The sequence below is a fragment of the Engystomops pustulosus genome, chromosome 9 (genome assembly GCF_040894005.1).
Source record: "Engystomops pustulosus chromosome 9, aEngPut4.maternal, whole genome shotgun sequence".
NCBI lineage: Eukaryota > Metazoa > Chordata > Amphibia > Anura > Leptodactylidae > Engystomops > Engystomops pustulosus.
In genome coordinates this window covers 45,969,727-45,988,007 of record NC_092419.1, presented here as the reverse complement: position 1 = coordinate 45,988,007, position 18,281 = coordinate 45,969,727, and the positions used below count along the sequence as shown (strand labels likewise).

The following is an 18,281-nucleotide window of genomic DNA, read 5'->3' as shown; positions in this document are numbered from 1 at the left end:
GTCCCCTCCAGTAATAGGGGAGATAAAGGGTATATTGAATAATACTATTCGTATGGAATTGAGAGTGTATGTGAAGAGAAAGGCGGTAACTAAGTTTCAGAAACAGTGGAAGAAATGGGTAGACTGTCAAGGGATAGCGTCTGAGGAATTGATGCGTTGCTGGATGAGAGCTAGACCTGGTGGACTAATGGGACTTTAGACATCACCTACCTAGGCGTAAGTGGGTGACGGTGATACTGAAATAAAAAGAATAAAAAGCACTCCTATAAGGGATTTAATGTGATTGATATACGAAGGGCTGGATCATAGGGTTAAGAAAGGGGGGGGTGGTGGGTTGTTCTTGTTTTGTGGGAACAATTATTTCCTGTACAATTGTTGTAATATTATTAGACAATAATCGCACAAACATGTCATTGTCATTTACTACTGTCTTTTAATAAACGTTATCTGATTTTAAAAAAAAAATTGTTCCTGTGTGAAGAAAATTTTCTCATAAATGTAGTTATTTGGTCCCTTAGAAACAAGACCGTGTCCTTGGATACAGCCACCTGGGGGGATTGCACAAAGAGACAAAAGGTTTTTGTATATGAAATGTCCAGAAGTTACTGCATGTCCTATAGCCATCCTGTGGTAATGATCGCTGAAGCCAGGTTGTCAGGCAGGACTCTATAGCGCATGTCTGGTCACCGCTGCCAGAGCGTGGGGTGGTCATATCCGAGGAAGCCATCTCGTTTCTAAGGGAGCATATGCCTACATTTATGAGAAATTATCTTCACACACAACATTTTTTTTTAATAACATCCAATTGAAGAAATGCTTACATATGGAAAATGAATTAAATTAAATGTGAATGCCAAGATGGGAATACAATTTAGAAACTATTGAATTTTTTTGGAAAATGCATTCATTTAGGCCAAAAATGACACTTTCATAATGAATTAAATAATGAAATGCTCTGCAAAGTTTGATGCCCAATTTCTCCCAAGTGTACTGATACCTCATATGTACGTTTTATTTTTTTGGGGACATAAATAAAATCATCAATTTTTATTTTGGATTCTTAGAACTTTTTGTAGCAATATTTTATCTTTATTCTCTGGTTGACTAAGATTACGGTGATACCTCATTTATATAGTTTTTCTTATCTTTGCTCAGTTTTACTGAGTAAAACCAATATTAAAGAAAATCGCATTGATTTTACGTTCGCCAAATTTTCAGGGGCATAACATCGTATCATATTAGGGCGCGTAATCTTTTTTGATCACCTTTTAGAACATTTTTTGTGAGGGTATTTGATGAAAAACTGTATATTACGGGAGGTTTTATTTTATTTTGTTCACCGAGCAGGTTCAATATTGATTTAGATTTATTGTGCAGATTAACCGGTTCGCGTTCCGATGCATGGAGAGGGCTCGCGGGCCGAGCCCTCTCCATAGCCGGTAAGTCTCTGCTGCATATTGCAGCAAAGGCTTACCGGTAACACCCGCGATCGGTGCCGGCACCGATCGTGGGTGTTTTCTTGCTTATCGCCGCCGGCAAAGCTGCCGGCGGCTTCAAACAGATGGCGCCGCATGGGCGCCGCCATCTTTCCGAGGATCGCCGCTCCCAGTGACGTCATCGGGGAGCAGCGATCCGTCGCCATGGTAGCTTCGGGTCTCACAAAGACCAAAAGCTACTTCGGGTTAACCCATTCATTACAATGTGCTATCAGCACATTGTAATGTATGAGGAGTAAAATCCTCATATACTGCCATACTGTAGTATGGCAGTATATGATAGGATCGATCAGACAACCTAGAGCAGTGATGGCTAACCTATGGCACTGGTGCCAGAGGTGGCACTCAGAGCCCTTTCTGTGGGCACTCAGGCCATCACCAGAGATGACTCCAGGTATCTTCCTGCAGTCCCAGACAGCCCAGGACTTGCTGTGCACAGAGCTATTTTAAAGTGACAGCTCTACCTGGGACTATTTTCTGCTTTATTGATGTCCTCAGGGTGCTGGTATCAATGAAAACTGTGACAGAGAAGGGAGTATAAATCACAAATTAAATTTCTGTGTTGGCACTTTGCAATAAATAAGTGGGTCTTTGTTGTAGTTTGGGCACTCGGTCTCTAAAAGGTTTGCCATCACTGACCTAGAGTTAAAGTACCCTAGGGAATCTGAAAAATAGTAAAAATAAAAAAAAAGTTAAAAAAAAAAATTATAATAAAAAAACCTAAAAATTCAAATCACCCCCCTTTCCCTAGAACTGATATAAATATAAATAAACAGTAAAAATCATAAACACATTAGGTATCGCCGCGTCCGAAAATGCCTGATCTATCAAAATATAATAAAGGTTTTTCACTGCGTTTAACCCCGTAACGGAAAATCGCGTCCAAAGTCAAAACTGGCACTTTTTTGCCATTTAAAAAAAAATTAAAAATTCTGTAAAAAGTTATCAAAAGGTTGTACAGTGCTAAAAATAATATCATTGAAAACATCATCAAAAGTCGCAAAAGATGACACCACCCTCAACTCCATACAACGAAGTATGGAAAAGTTATAAGCACAAGAAGACGGCAAAATAAAAAAAAAAATTTTTGTTCATGAGGTTTTAATTTTTGTAAATGTATGAAAACATTATAAAACATACAAATGTGGTATCCCTGTAATCATACTGACCCAAAGAATAAATTAGATGCGTCATTTGTGGCGTGAAGTGAAAGCCGCAATATCCAAGCCCACAAGACACAAATGCGTTTTTTCACCATTTTCACTGCATTTGGAATTTTTTTCCCGCTTCCCAGTACATGGCATGGAATATTCAATGTGATCACTATGAAGTGCAATTTGTTACACAAAAAACGAGCCATCACATAGCTTTTTACGTGTAAAAATAAAAAAGTTATAGATTTTTGAAGGTGGGGAGTGAAAAATGGAAATGAAAAAACGGGAAAGGGCCCGGTCCTTAACCGGTTAATATGTACATGGTGATACCAAAAATGTACTTTTTTGTTGTTTTTGTGTTTTATATACTTTATTTGGATTTTACATGTAACTGGGGTGATTAGGGGACTTTTTTAAAAATTTATTTAATTATTATTATAAAGTGATTTTGATGTTGGGGGGATGTTGATTCACGGGGGAAACAAACTTACACCCCTCTCTGCCCCCACACTGCTTGAACGCCTGTGGGATGCAACTGCAAAGAGTCACTCTGCTCACTGTTACAGTCACCCTTCTTCCATGCACTAACGTTCGCAGCCACCACCTGTTGATTATGGCCTACGGGGTTCATTCACCAGGGACATACACTACACTCTGATACACGCTGCTTTAAGTACTGTACAGTTCACCTGGACACACACTGCTTATAGCAGAACACAAGCTAACTGTTAGCACACAGACACTCATAGGGTAACATGGTTTAGCGGTAATTCACCTTTATAAAGGTACGGGAATGTATCTAGACCCACAAGGAATAAACTTATTAATCAGCAGTTTAATATGTGAAGGGACAATACTTATAGGTTATAAAAATTATGAAATAAAAAGACATAAATAAAAGTAAAACAGTAAAAATAAACAATGGATAAAATAAAGAAAAACAGACCTCAGCCGGGGTGGGTCTGATACTGAGTTGAATATCTACCTAATTCTGGCCCCTTTGACAACTGAGAGGGGCGTAGCCACACCTGTAAAATGGGGACATATTTCCTAATTATGTCATATCTTCTCACAGGGGCTTAGCACATTCCCCAGCATGTATTTAACAATCTAGGCATACCAAACACCATTATGAAACATTAAACCAATTATCTAATACCTATTTTGTTGGCTTCCTGACTCCGAAATTCTTTGCCCTTGACAGCTCAAAAGTATCGGAGGAAATGAAATCTATGGATTACCCAAGAATGGCTTTGAAGTATACAGTATTTTTCTGACTATAAGGCGCACCGGAGTATAAGGCACACCATCAATAAATGCCTGCTAAAATGTCTAGGTTCATATATAAGGCGCACTGGACTATAAGGCGCACCTGACTATAAGGATGAATGACCAGCAGGTGGCAGACCTGTGCACAGTTCAAGCAGCTGTTGTCTGTAAGTAAGGTTCATATATAAGGCGCACCGTTGATTTCTGAGAAAATGAAAGGATTTTTTGTGCGCCTTTATTGTCCGAAAAATACGGTATTTTTGAAATAGTCCTAAGAAGCCATTTTAAAGATATGAGACACATACCTGTAAATGATTGGTGACACAAAGTCATTTTCTATTCATGGGGGGGAGGAAACAGAGTGTGGAAGAGACAAACATTTGGCATAGTGACTAGGTGTGAATTAGACTCATCTAGGGCAAAAGAGGTTTCCTATCCAAATTTAGGTGGATGAGAGCACTTAATAACCTGTAACTCATAACATACATCTAGGCATATGTTTCATATGACCCTACTGAACATTATGCCCAAATCTGGTGGGAACCTGGCGCTGCCTCTACTAAAATAATAAATTCCTCTGCCAATTTCCATAAAGAGAGCTCTGCACATGACCGGAATCATGCTGTAAGCATTATTCAATCCTGACATGTGAATTTTAAGCTTACACAAGGTCAGTGCACTGAGATTTACTACAACCATCAAGTTACTGGCCCCATAGTCAGTTTTATAAGATACAGAGCTTCCTATGTTCTAATAATATCTGATATCAATGTGAATGCAGAAAGACCTAAGAACCAATAGTAGCAGATAGGATTCATGGTTGAGTGAACAGAAATGATGAGGGATATTTATCAGGACTTGTATGTCTCCAGAGCTTTCTGATGTTTCTGGTGGCACCAGATCAATGTCCCCCATGAGGCCTGTCCCCTCTGGATTCCTAGGGCCCATCTGTAACATCTGTTATTGGGCGACACCATTGTAATGCTCTGTGAGTCAGGATTAAATGCTCCAACCACAGCAGCCCTCGTGCAGCAGCAAGGTGATTGGGGACCCACAGTCTGATTGAGAAGATGGATCCCAAAGAGAAAGGATACTGGTCGGCTAGTACATATCTCTCTATCTAAATAAAAAACCAAGTCCACACAGTGGAGAAAAACTGCAATAGAGGAGGTACAGAGCCTCCATGGATCCTGGCAAGATCCCTCAGTGGCAAAGTTGGAAAAAGCATAGGTTCGCTGTGAACCACCTTCATCAAGCTTGATGAAGGTGGTTCATACCGAAATGTTGCCACTGTTTCAATAAGCTTCACCCTTTGGAATTTTGGATTTTTGGATTGCTACCTATTCTTTTTTCAACTCTATCTATCTTTCTATGTATCTATCTAGAAAGTGAAGAGGCAGCACTCCGAGGTGTGTTGAAAGGGGTTTATGGAATAAAGGTTCACCCCTTTCAACACATATTGGAGTGCTGCCTCTTCATTTTCTATGGGATTCACTGCCGAGGAATTGTCGGCTATTGCACCCATTTTCGGCTGTGCTGCTTTGGACTTTCCTTTTTATATCTATCTATCTATCTATCTATCTGCAAAAGTTCTGAAATTATCGCTAATGCTAGCATTTGTGGGTTTATTCCCCTTTCCTGAAAATGACTTGCAAGGTCACATTTCCTCTTCCGAAATGATAGCCTTCACACAATTTCCTGTACCCCAATGTCATTTAATGGAATTTTAAAGGATTTTCAATTAAGAATATGGAAGTTTTTAAGGAACTTCATTTTTACATGTATTAAACAGTATGTACAGTATGTGCAATATACCCCCACAGGTTACCAGTAATGTCAAATATGGTTAAAAAAACCCCTATAAGAATATATTAAAATGGGAACCATAGTTATTGTGGGAGTGTATTATTTGTATTATATTTTTTCATAATTTTAGCTAGTTACAGTATGCTACAGATGTCACATACTCAGCTTCCTTTGGTCAACGTCTCCAGCTGCTGAGAAAGGACAAAGTCCCTCAGGGAATTTTGCTGATGTTTTAGCTTTTACTTTTTTTTTTTTTACCACAAGAGACTAATGAACATTTAAGGAGGTTTAGTCAACTTTGATTGTTATTCCCTAACCTGTGGATTACAATACATTTGCCAAGATATATTTGTATAGAAATGTTGCATATGTACTGCATATTGTTCTGCACCGCATGCTGCTGTATATATGTGCAGTATACAGTGAGACCAGAACCAGTGGGAGGTGCAGCCAATAGTCAGTCATCCATCAACCAGCCATCATTTGGCATCCCACTGTATTTTATACGAATACAATGACATATGTGCACATACGGATGAAAAATGTTACCTAAATATAGATTCATACAGGACAGAAATACAGGACTGGAAAAATCATATTTTCATGTCACCTAGACCTTGGAAACTGAACAGTGTGTTGTCTGCTGGGTGCTCAGGTTCTGCATGTTGGGGATTACGGTAGGTTGACCAGTTTCTAAGAGGGGCTGGTGAGGATCCAGCAGTCATTGCCCAAATGGCATTAAAGGGGCTTTCCCACAAAAGAAAATTCTCACATCTCAACCCCCTAGTGATGTTAACACAATAAAGATCATTTTAACCCCTAACAAGCTGATGAACTTATCAGTACATACATACAGTGAGACTGCTGGGACTAGAGGAAAATCTGTGTTTTTGGGTTAGAAATTGGCTTAGTGATAGAAAACAGAGGGTCATCATTTATGGCACTTTCTCAGATTAGGTTAAATCTATCAGTTCATAGAGGGTTTACACTGTAAAGTTTCAATGTTTGCAGATTAAAAAAGATGATGTACTCATAAAGTAATTGATACAGAGGTGGATAGTTCAACATTACAGAGGGATCTGATGGATTGTTCATTCACTTGAGCCATAGAAACAAAAAGTACAGTTATGTTCTAAACAGTCAATTACTTGGTAAAACTTGATCACACCTTTCCAGGACCTGTGGTCCACTTCCTATCTCTCTGACCACACTTTCAGTGTATCCTGTTCTATGTCACTCTTGGCTGCTCTTCCTCTTGCTGTCAGGTTCCTCCGGGCTCAGTACTTAATCATCTGCTCTTTTTCTCTCTACAATGCCCCTGTTGGGCAATCTTTCATCAGATTTGGTTTTCCATACAAGATTACCATATTCATGTTGCTGATACCAAACTATAAATTCTGCAGAACACCAATGATTGTCTGTCAACAGTCTCTAACATGTCCCCTTACTACCTAATTTTTCTAAATTCTAAAATCTATTAAATTCTAAAATCTACTAATTAACTGATCCATAACCTCACCATTTCCATCTGTGATATCATCATAACCCGAGGCAGCAACTCAACTATGCCAGTCACTTCACTGCTTGCCCGTCGCCTTCCCAATTCAATCTATTCATCCTCATACACAACGCTCTCCACAGTGCTGAACCTCCCTATCTCTCTTTTTTCATCTCCGTCTATTGTCCTACCTGTACTCTTCCATCTGCCAATGATGTAAGATAATTCTTGTTTTTATGTTTAACCCCTTTACACTCTGCGCTGTAGCTCTACGGCGCAGAGGTATAAGGGATGTATGAAGAGGGCTCACGGGCTGAGTCCTCTTCATACAGAGGTGGGGGTTGTTGCATATTGCACCGATCGCGGCTATTAACCCTTTCAACGCCGCCGGCAAAGTAGCCGCCATCTTTGTTATGATCGCCGCGCCCCCGAACGCCATCGGGGGGCGGCAATCGGTTGCCATGGTAGCCTTGGGTCTTCGTTTGACCCGAGACTATCTGGCATCTGCAGATTCGTTACAATGAGCCAGTGGCTCATTGTAATGAATGTGCTGCAAAAATGCCATATATTGCAATACAGAAGTATTGCAGTATATGGTAGGAGCGATCTGAATATCTAGGGTTAATGTACCCTAGATGGTCTAAAAAATAGTGAAAAAAAAGAAAAAAAAAGTTTAAAAAATAAAAAAAATTAATAAAATATTAAAAATTCAAATCACCCCCCTTTCCCTAGAACGGATATAAAACATAATAAACAGTAAAAATCACAAACATATTAGGTATCGCCGCGTCCCAAAATGCCCGATCTATCAAAATATAAAAACGGTTACAGGCAGGGTTGACCTCCGAGGCGGGAAATGGCGCCCAAATGTCCGAAATGCGACTTTTACACCTTTTTACATAACATAAAAAATGAAATAAAAAATGATCAAAATGTCGCACAGACCTCAAAATGATAGCAATGAAAACGTTGCCTCATTTCACAAAAAATTACCCCTCACACATCTCCGTGCGCCAAAGTATGAAAAAGTTATTAGCGTCAGAAGATGGCAAAAAAATGTTTTTCTTTTTTGTCCACATTCGTTTAATTTTTGAAAATGTATTAAAACACAATAAAACCTGTATAAATTTGGTATCACTGCGATCGCACCGAACCAAAGAATAAAGTAGGCGTGTTATTTGGAGCGAAGAGTGAAAGTCGTAAAAACTGAGCCCACAAGAACGTGACATTTTTTTTTCAATTTTTCCACATTTGGAATTTTTTTTCAGCTTCGCAGTACACGGCATGTTAAAATGTTAAAATGTTACAGGTCTGTACACGTAAAAATGAAAAAGTTATGGATTTTTGAAGTTGGAGAGCGAGAAATGAGACGAAAAACCCTGCGTCCTTAAGGGGTTAACCTCCCACTCAGGTCTCTATCATATATCCCAAAAACAATTATTCCCTGGAAAACACTACCCTGTACTAATACCCAACTACAAATGTTTGAAATTTGCCCTAGAAGAATCTCTTCAGGAAGGCTATCACACTCTCAAACTGCATGTACCTTTAACTCTCTTTTCACTGACCTCCCCAGTTCTCTCCTCCTGTCTATGTACTCCCTTAGCAGATTCTGAAAAATAGATGGTGACTCACGTAGCATTATTTAATTATTTTAAAACCCTATAAAGAATGGCTGGACCATTATACAAACAATGTCATCTTCTTTGTAACTCTTTCTTCTTCATAGATAGTAAGCTCTTTCAAGCAGCACCCTGTTTGTATATGTACCTCATGTTCAGTACAGTGCTGCAGAATAGGATGGCACTAGATAATAAATACATGGACATTTTTTATTATTGTTTTATTTTCAATAGAAAACACTTCCCTATACCTATGGGCAGTATTATATATATCCACATTTAAGGCAGTGTTTTGAGTGTCTCCTACCAATATTATAGAGAAAGTAGCATTAAAAAACAGCCTATGGTCAAAGATACATTTGCATACCTTACCCCTACCACCAGGGATTCTACAATTCTAAGGGGTTGGAGTGAGATTTAATATTAATTACCTACAGCTGAAATCAGAAGTTTTACATACTTTGTATGCATGTTTTTCTTACAGGAGAAGAATCCAACCATAGTCAGAAGATTTACGGCAACCAAATGCTCTATTTTAAAAAAAAACCAAAAACATGGAACTAGACAATGTGTTATTTTGTTATCCTGAGTATATATTTACATTTTTTTTCTTCATGGGAATACACCTTTAAGGATAGAATAACAATATGAAAGGCCAGTGCACTGCATGGAGCACAATATAAATACTCGATATAGTCTGACATGAAATCATAATAAACTTTTACAATTTTAGGTCAATTTCGTTTACCAAAATTATTTTTATTTGCCAAATGCATGTATTTACAGGGACACCAGGAACACACTGCTCTTTGTATGTAACATTGTGGGAAAGTTTAAAGAAATCAGCCAAGATATCAGGAAGAGAATTGTGAACTTGTACAAGCCTGGTTCATACTTGAGTTCCATTTTGAGATACCCGAAGGTATTTCATTCATTATTATAGGGAGGTAGAAGGTATTATACAAGCAATTATACACAAGCAAGATGAGAATGTTCAGCCATCATACTGATCTGGAAAGAGACAGGTTTAGTGCCCCAGAGGTGAATGTGCTTTGGTTCGAAATATGTATATATACCCAAGAACAAAAGCAAAGGACCTTCTAAAAATGCTGTCCGAAGCTGGTAAGAGCGTATTACTATCAACAATGAAATAAGTATTGTATCGAAAATGCCTGAGAGGCCACTATGCCAGGAAGAAGCCATTACAGGCAGTCCCCGGGTTACATACAAGATAGGGTCTGGAGGTTTGTTCTTAAGTTGAATTTGTATGTAAGTCGAAACTGTATATTTTATAATGGAAGTTCTAGACAATTTTTTTTCTTTTGCCCCAGTGACAATTGGAGTTTCAAAATTTTTGGTGTAATTGGACCAAGAATTATCAATAAAGCTTCATTACAGACACCTTACAGCTGATCATTGCAGTCTGGGACTTTAGTAAAGCATCCAGAGAGCTTCACCAGAGGTCACAGTGGGCAGAGGGGTCCGTCTGTAACTATGGGTTGTCTGTAAGTCGGGTGTCCTTAAGTAGGGGACCGCCTGTACTCCAAAATAAACATAAAAATTAATGTTTGCAAATGCACACAGGAACAAAAACCTTAATTATTGGAGACATGTCCTGTTGTCGGATAAAGCTAAAATTGAACTGTGTGGCCATAATGACCATTGTTACATTTGGAGGAAAAAAGGAAAAGCTTGCAAGGCAGATAAATGTGTCACACATCCCATGTTAAAGGTGCACCAGAAAAAAGTGGTGCTCTCTGTCGGGGCAGAGCAGGGGGCGTCAGATTCTTGCAGATCATGCGCCAGAAATCCTGAATTGCACTCTGCACTATACACAGGCAAGCTCACATTACACTGCTGAAAAGGCAGGTGTAATCACTTCACAACCCTAAATCACCAGGGATCCTAACATGGATCATTTGTTTTTCTAGACCACCAAGAATACCAACATTAATTCCTTCACATTGATACACTAAGGCCTCTTGCACACTAGCGTTGCGTTTCACGTCAGGGTGCAATGCGTGAAAAACTGACGTTTTTGCTGCGTTTTTGTTTCATTTTTGTTCGCGTTTTTTTGCGTTTTCGGTGCGTTTTTCACGCGCGTTTTTTTAAGTCAATGGGACTTTTTCAAAGGGACCAAGGTTCGGGAATAAAATGTTTTATTTAATTGAAAAATAATGTCTTCTGATAAGTTGCAAACATCTGCGATCTATTCTTCACTGTTCCGCGCGCGTATATTATCTCCCGACAAGTTAGCAGATGTGAAGAACAGTGAAGAATAGAATAAAAACAGTGAACACAGTGAACACAGGATCATTTAAGATAAAAACACAGTGCAGAACACAGTGCAGAATAGATTACAGATGTTCGGCACATCTGCTTACTTGTCGGGAGATACGCGCGGAGCGGTGCGAACAAAATAGCATGTGAAGAACAATATATATGTGTGTAAAGAACACATTGCAGATGTTTCCATACATCTGCAATGTCTTCTTCACACATATATATTGTTCTTCACATGCTATTTTGTTCGCACCGCTCCGCGCGTATCTCCCGACAAGTAAGCAGATGTGCCGAACATCTGTAATCTATTCTTCACTGTGTTCTGCACTGTGTTTTTATCTTAAATGATCCTGTGTTCACTGTGTTCACTGTGTTCACTGTTTTTATTCTATTCTTCACTGTTCTTCATTGTGTTTTTTTAATTAAATGATCGTTCGCGAGCAGGGGAAATACTGTTATACTGGTCACCTAGCAACCCTTACGTTTAAAACGCATTGCACTCGCATTGCACTTGCAATGTTTGCGAGTGCAATGCGTTTTTGATACGTCCCCATAGACTTGAATGGGGCGTGAAAAATGCGCGTGAATCGCAAAAATAGAGCATGCTGCGATTTTGACGCGCGTGCAAACGAACGCAAGCACGCGCGTGCAAAACAACGCAAATGAAGAAAGACCCATTGAATACAATGGGACAGAGTGCAATGCAAGTTCTGCGCGTCAAATGCACGCGCAGAACTCGCGCGTGAAAAACGCCAGTGTAGAAGGGGCCTAACAGACTACCAGATCACGGGCTGAGCCCTCTCCATACATCCGAGATATTTGCTGTATATTGCAGCAAACACCTATGGCTAACACCCCGACTAGTACTGGTAATGCTGGCTGACGCATTTAATAGCCACAGATGCGGGGGTGTCGTCATATTGGCTCTGATCGATGCCCCCTTTGCAAAACTGCCATATACTGCAATTCAATAGTACAGGCAGTCCCTGTGTTACGTTCAAGATAGATTCTGTAGGTTTGTTCTTAGGTTGAATCTCTATCATATTTTATAATTGTAGCTCCAGACAAATTTTTTTTGGTCTCTGTGACAATTGGATATTAAAAATGTTGGGTTGTCATAACCAGGATTAATAATAAAGCTTCATTGCAGACACCTCCAATAACTGTTATTTGTAGCCTAGGGCTAAAGTACAGTAAATTACCAACATTGAGAGAGCTGTTTGCAACTAGGGGTCATCTGTAAGTTGGGTATTCTTAAGCAGGGGACCGTCTGTATTGTAGTATATGGTATAAGTTTTTGGATTTACCTATTTTTTGGCATTTTAGGCCTTACACTATACACCTTGATAAACTTATACATTATATGTCATGTTCTTGCTATGAAATCACCCATGCTTTATAATGTGTGTGAAGGGGTGTGTCTTCACCTAATATAATCAGAGCACCCCTTGTGTCCATTGTTCATTTCCTGGGTGATATTACTATCACAGGATCAGGCAGGAAGAATAATCAAGTGCGAACTATCCTTTACCCATTAGTTCAAACACACAAATACACTTGTATTTGTACTCTGCTAAACTGCATATACCTACTATGTGCACTGTTAGTGAAAGGGCTCTTTCAGCTGTTCAGGGTTGTGCGTGTCGTGCCATACCTGAAGGTTCAAAAACCAGCAAGATCTGGTGTTATAAAACAGGCAAATAGTAATAAACTCCAGGTAATAAAATGTATACAAATGTATTGATATGCTTTAAAAACATATCTGGAGGTTGCGTGGACAACTCCAACCCACTTCCTCCACCCATGTGTTCAGGGAGTGTCTATTAAAACAATACTTAATTGACCTTGCGTTCCCTTCATGGGTGCGGAAATGTCACACCAAGTAACCATGACCCAGTCAAGCACTAGCCTGCGCTCCAGCCAGCCACTCAGGCACCAGAGGAATCCAGCTGCCCCAAATCCATTAGGTCCGGCCTTAGTGGGGGATATTTCAGATGCTCCACAGAACCAGAGATATCCACTCTTAAAGTTACAATCAGAAATAGAAAGCTGTACAAAAAATCTAAATTTTTTAGTACAACTTTAAGGGTGGACATATCTGATTCTGTCAAGCATCCATACACAATCTATATATCATATAAGTCTTATTAAAGGGGAGATTCTCCTATCTAATATGACACCCAGATTGTGTTTCTAGGTGCCAGGGTCCAGGAGATGCAAACATCAACCCGTCCACAGTTACAAATTAACACAGATGCTCATAATTAACTTAGATAAGCCATGACGCTATAAACCTTTCCTTCCTTCTACCTCAATGCCCTAAAATGACACAATCCTCTTTGCTAAATATGTACTCTTGTCTGTCTGCTTACATTAGCCACCTCACTGCTGTAGACCACCAGGGATGGAGACATAAACCACCATTGGGTTTGCCCACCAGGTAACCTGCACTACCATACACCTGCGAGATCTATTATACTACTTGAATGTGTCTGGCTGTATTAATTCATTAATACTTATTTGTATAACCAGGCTTTGAAATAACAAAGTCCATTTTCCTAACTATCCAATACTTGTTGCATCCGGTGCTGTGTATCTGTCCCCTTTAATAAATCTCAGTGGCAATAAAAGGCTTAATAATAGGTTCTGTATCATATTTCTACTTGGCAACAATTATATGGCACATGTTACTGGGAAGGTATATCTTATCTTTACATTCTAGTCTAGATGGAGACAGAATAATCTTCATGAGGTACACACTGAACGTGACTACAATGGTAGTTCTGTATTCTGAGCAGACAATCTTCTGAAATATTGGAGCAGGCATCCCACAGAATGAAAATAGATAAAGACATTTTAACTCTGAATGCAGAACTTTAACTGTGTCAATATGGAAAAATAATGACATTTCCAAAACCAATATCTCTAGGGATAAAACTTGAAACTTGGCATCATCCCTGGAAATTAGGGACAGATGTCTGGTATTGTGCTGGAGATGTGCGGAAATCTTCTGAACTGTGTGCAAGGCAATTCCTTCTGTATGCAGGCAATGGGTGAGTTATGTCATAAGTTTAGTGTTGTTTGTACTTTTTGTGTTGGATTGTTTGTACATAAATATAAAAGAGGGATTGCTAAAATTACATAGGGAAGTTGGAAACATCTCTGTCTGGACTCAAACTTGGGGCTATTGCATCGGTGGTAATAATAATGATAATTCCGTTATTCGTATAGTACACACGGATTACACAAAGCTTGCCAAATCGGTCCTCAATCTAATCAACCTACCAGTATGTTTTTGGAGTGTGGGAGGACCCGGAGGAAACCCCAGCAAACACAGAGAGAACATACAAACTCTTACAACTCTCAACATGCAATGACCGCTGCACATGGAGTCCATTACCTTGGATAATTATTTTTTCTACCATAGAATTACATTTTTTTTACTGGATCTCTAGTTTTCATGAAATATCATTCTGAATTATATTTTGTATAATCCAATACATGTGTAGCATAAATCAGAAAATATAATTTGGTATAATAATTGATGGAGTAGTATCAAGTAACCATATGGGCATTATAGACAGTGGATACTATGAATGCTATGGATGACCTCTTCAAGCCAGAAAAGTGTAACAATGGACACAATCCATTCTTCATCTGAATATCTGTCCTGTAATACTGGCTGCAACTTCCCATCTTTGGGGATGCTGGGGGTATGTAGGCTTGGGCAGAAGTAGTAGTATCATCTAATGGCTGGGGCACCTGCATTTAAAAAGGGTGGTCTCTGATGAGCCAACCCCTTTATTAGTTATATTGTTCTGATTGAGATCCTATTATGGTTATGGGTTGTACATCCAATGAAAAGTAGAGAGTCAGTTTCTTGCCATCCTCATGCACTGAAAATGTATTTGTTATCTCAACTACAAATGCGATATTGAGACCATTACAATAAATAAAATGTATAATAAAAAATGCAGCTCTGAGAATAAACCTCTGCTGTCTTATAAGGCAATCTAAGCTCAGATCATCCAGTAGACCAAGCTGCAGAAGATTTGCCTGCAGCCCTGTCTCTCAGTGTTCCTAGTATAATAGATGTGACTAAGCACAGATTCCAGTACAGTGATCATATACTAATTTTATCTTGTTCTATTCAATGACATCAGACATTTAAGTGGTACGCTGCATAGATATTAATGTGCTGCATACTGTATATCTGCATTGAATATATCTAGCCAGCACACAGTACAATAGAATAAAGGTAGGGGAACCTATACAGGGTAGAGAATGAGGGATGACTAGCTTCTGCATGCACTTATATTAATGGCAGGACAAGTTTGTCTTTATCATGTCTTAAGATTGTAGTGTAGAGCTCCACATTGAACTAGGCCTGGCTGAAATGGAGAGCATCCCTCCCAGGCAAAGAATGGGAAATTCTGATGACACTGCTGATTCATTAGGATGTAATCTTGCACAGCAATTGAAGGAAGCCCTATTGCACCTGGGGGCATTGCCATTACAACATCTCTTCTGTATAAATGAGCGTCTGCAGCCTGGCATGGTACATTCCCTCTGGCTTGCAGTGTGTGACTGTAGGGTAGCACCAGGTTACTGTACAGTGGGGTCCTGTGTCTGCCACGCAGTGCTGCGTCATGTACTCCTTACTTCACCCTCATCCTCATGGACCTATGGACTCTGCTATTAGCGGAGTATGATATATAGTATGACTCAACCCAATGCAGAAGAACAAGATAGATACATGGTCATTAACCTGTTAAATACTAGAATAATCTAGTATCTATGCACTTACTATATAGATGTAACACATCATTTATAAAAGATAGGCCTGTGCAGTAGAGATAGATAGATAGATAGATGGTCTTATCAGAAAGGCTAGAGCTTCACATATATTGGTTTGTGACATGAAAATCTTAGATGTCTTTATCACCCATAAAGGAAATTCGCACAAGCAAGATGAAGGGTAATAGCACTACTTACAAGTGCAGAGAAATGGAGATCAGATGATCCTGACTGTGCCTGCCATGGCAGCAAAGATAGATTTGGAAGACATGGACACAGAATGCAAGCTCTCCCCACACAAATCCCATCATTAAAATAAAAAGGCTGCAGTGTGAAGTGTGCAGTCCTTACCGTGCTGCAGCTGTCTACCAATCCGTGCGACCAAGCCTGAGATCCCGATAAAGAGGCTTCACTGCCTGAATGCGGAAGGGAGAGACGGATCGTGGAGTGATCAGAGGAGGGGAAGAGGGAAATCAGTAGGAAAGAGAGGATTCCACAATGCATATAGCTGCGGGTTCTTATCATGCTCCCTGCGTTTCCCTGAGCTGCATCTGCACTACAGTGGGAGAGAGGGAGAGCGAGAGAGAAAAATGTCCCAAAAATAGCCCCGGCTGCCAATGACTTGCTGAAACCTGAGAAAGAATTGCTGAATTTAAAGATCTGGGTCGCTGTGGGTGTGTGGATTAAACTGAGGAGAAAAGGGTTGGCAGGAAACACAGGGGAACAGCACCACGTGGGTCCTTGGAATAAAACACCAGCGTGAGGGGAAGATGACCTGATCTCTGGCCACTGGGGACAGATTTCTACTGCTAATGAAACAAGAGGCCCAGTCTGGCCGTGAGATGCAAAGTACATAATCAATTGGCCTTTACAATCTAGGTGGGCCACACGGAGAGGCCAGCACGAATACCCGACGGACAGTTTCTTCCCGGCTCCAGTCCTGAGGCTGAGCTGAAGTTCACATAACAAAGGCATAGCTGTAGATGAGGTTGGCCGAACACCAGAAAGTCACTTGTCTATCAAAGAGGCATTGCAGTAAACCTGTAGCTGTCCTCAAGAAACCCTATTAAGGGTAAGCTAAGAAACTATGCTCACTGTACAACCACTTCTCTTGTCCCCTACTCTACTAAAATTACATTTATTGTGACTGTTCACACATGCCATGGGTTGTCTACTAAACATTTAAAGCATTTCAATTTAAAGAAATTGTAAATAAAGATATATAATCACTTGCTCTTTAGGAAAGTACATGATGTAATTTGTAGAGAAGGTAATCTGTTAACAAGTGACCCTACATTAGATGTGAGTTATCAGTCCTGCCCAAGTTTGTGTTTCCAATTGGTTAGAACAGTTTATAAGGAAATTTCTTTTTTTTTTTTAAACGAATTAGGTCTCAATTAAGGCCTGCCCAATTTTCGACAAATGCAGAAAGCATCTAAACAGTTAATGAATGTAGTATAAGACATGTATTGGCACCACATTTTGGCACCAATTACAGCAGAATTTTGCTAATTTTATTAGCAAATCTGCCTCAGTGTCTTATGTGTGGACAGGAAGTCAGTTTCTCTCTTAAAAGAGTTTTCCCACAAAGACAAGTTTCTAAAATAACACATTCTCTAATTCACTGTTATTAACAAAAATACAGAATTTCACAGATATAATTCCAACTTGTCTCTATCAGCCCAAGTGTACAAAATTTCAGTTGCCCCTAGACACGACCCAGTAATTTCTGACTTTAGGGTCGGCAGCCATCTTGCCTGAGGCTTCATGGAGCTTGGCTCTCTCCCTCTGCCCCTTGCAGTCCAGGACGGAGCTCACTCACCGATGCACACTGATAAACAGACAGTGGGGAACATTTATTAAGGGTTTGCACGGTGCATTTTCATCGGGTTTCCCGACTATTTCCGCCGCATTTAAGTGGGGTTTTTGGCGCACGCGATCAGATTTTGGTGCAATCGCGCCGACTTGCATGTGACACAAATCGGGGGGTGTGGCCAATGGACAACCCGACTGATTCGGACTAAGCGTGGGATTTACTATTTAATTTGTGTTGCAAAACAATTCACTCACATACTCCTGGAAGAAGAAGGTGAACAACAGCGGACCTCAGCGGGGAAGTGACAGATGCAGGAAAATGGACACACAATCTTGAAGAATCGCGACTTCATCCTGGTCGGAGAACGCACCTCTGGGATTGCAACAGGACCGGGTAAGTAAATGTGCCCCACTGAGTTCCTGAGGCAGAAGCGTGAAGAGAACCACTAGATACAAACAGATAAGTTGTCTGGGGAGGCACAGCAGGAAGGTACAGCAGATCTGGTGTGTTGTGGAATAGCAGAGATGTAGGAGGGCTGAC

At 39.9% G+C, this 18,281-nt stretch overlaps 1 protein-coding gene across 1 annotated transcript in view; it reads right to left on the bottom strand.

Annotated features, from left to right (window-relative positions):
* AMMECR1 (AMMECR nuclear protein 1) overlaps window positions 1–16,772 on the bottom strand; it is a 114,478-nt gene extending 97,706 nt beyond the window's left edge. Inside the window, exon 1 of the mRNA XM_072123686.1 lies at window positions 16,277–16,772. The gene's annotated coding sequence lies outside the window, so the exon portion shown is untranslated. The remainder of the gene's footprint in view (window positions 1–16,276) is intronic.
* Window positions 16,773–18,281: the final 1,509 nt, after the last annotated feature.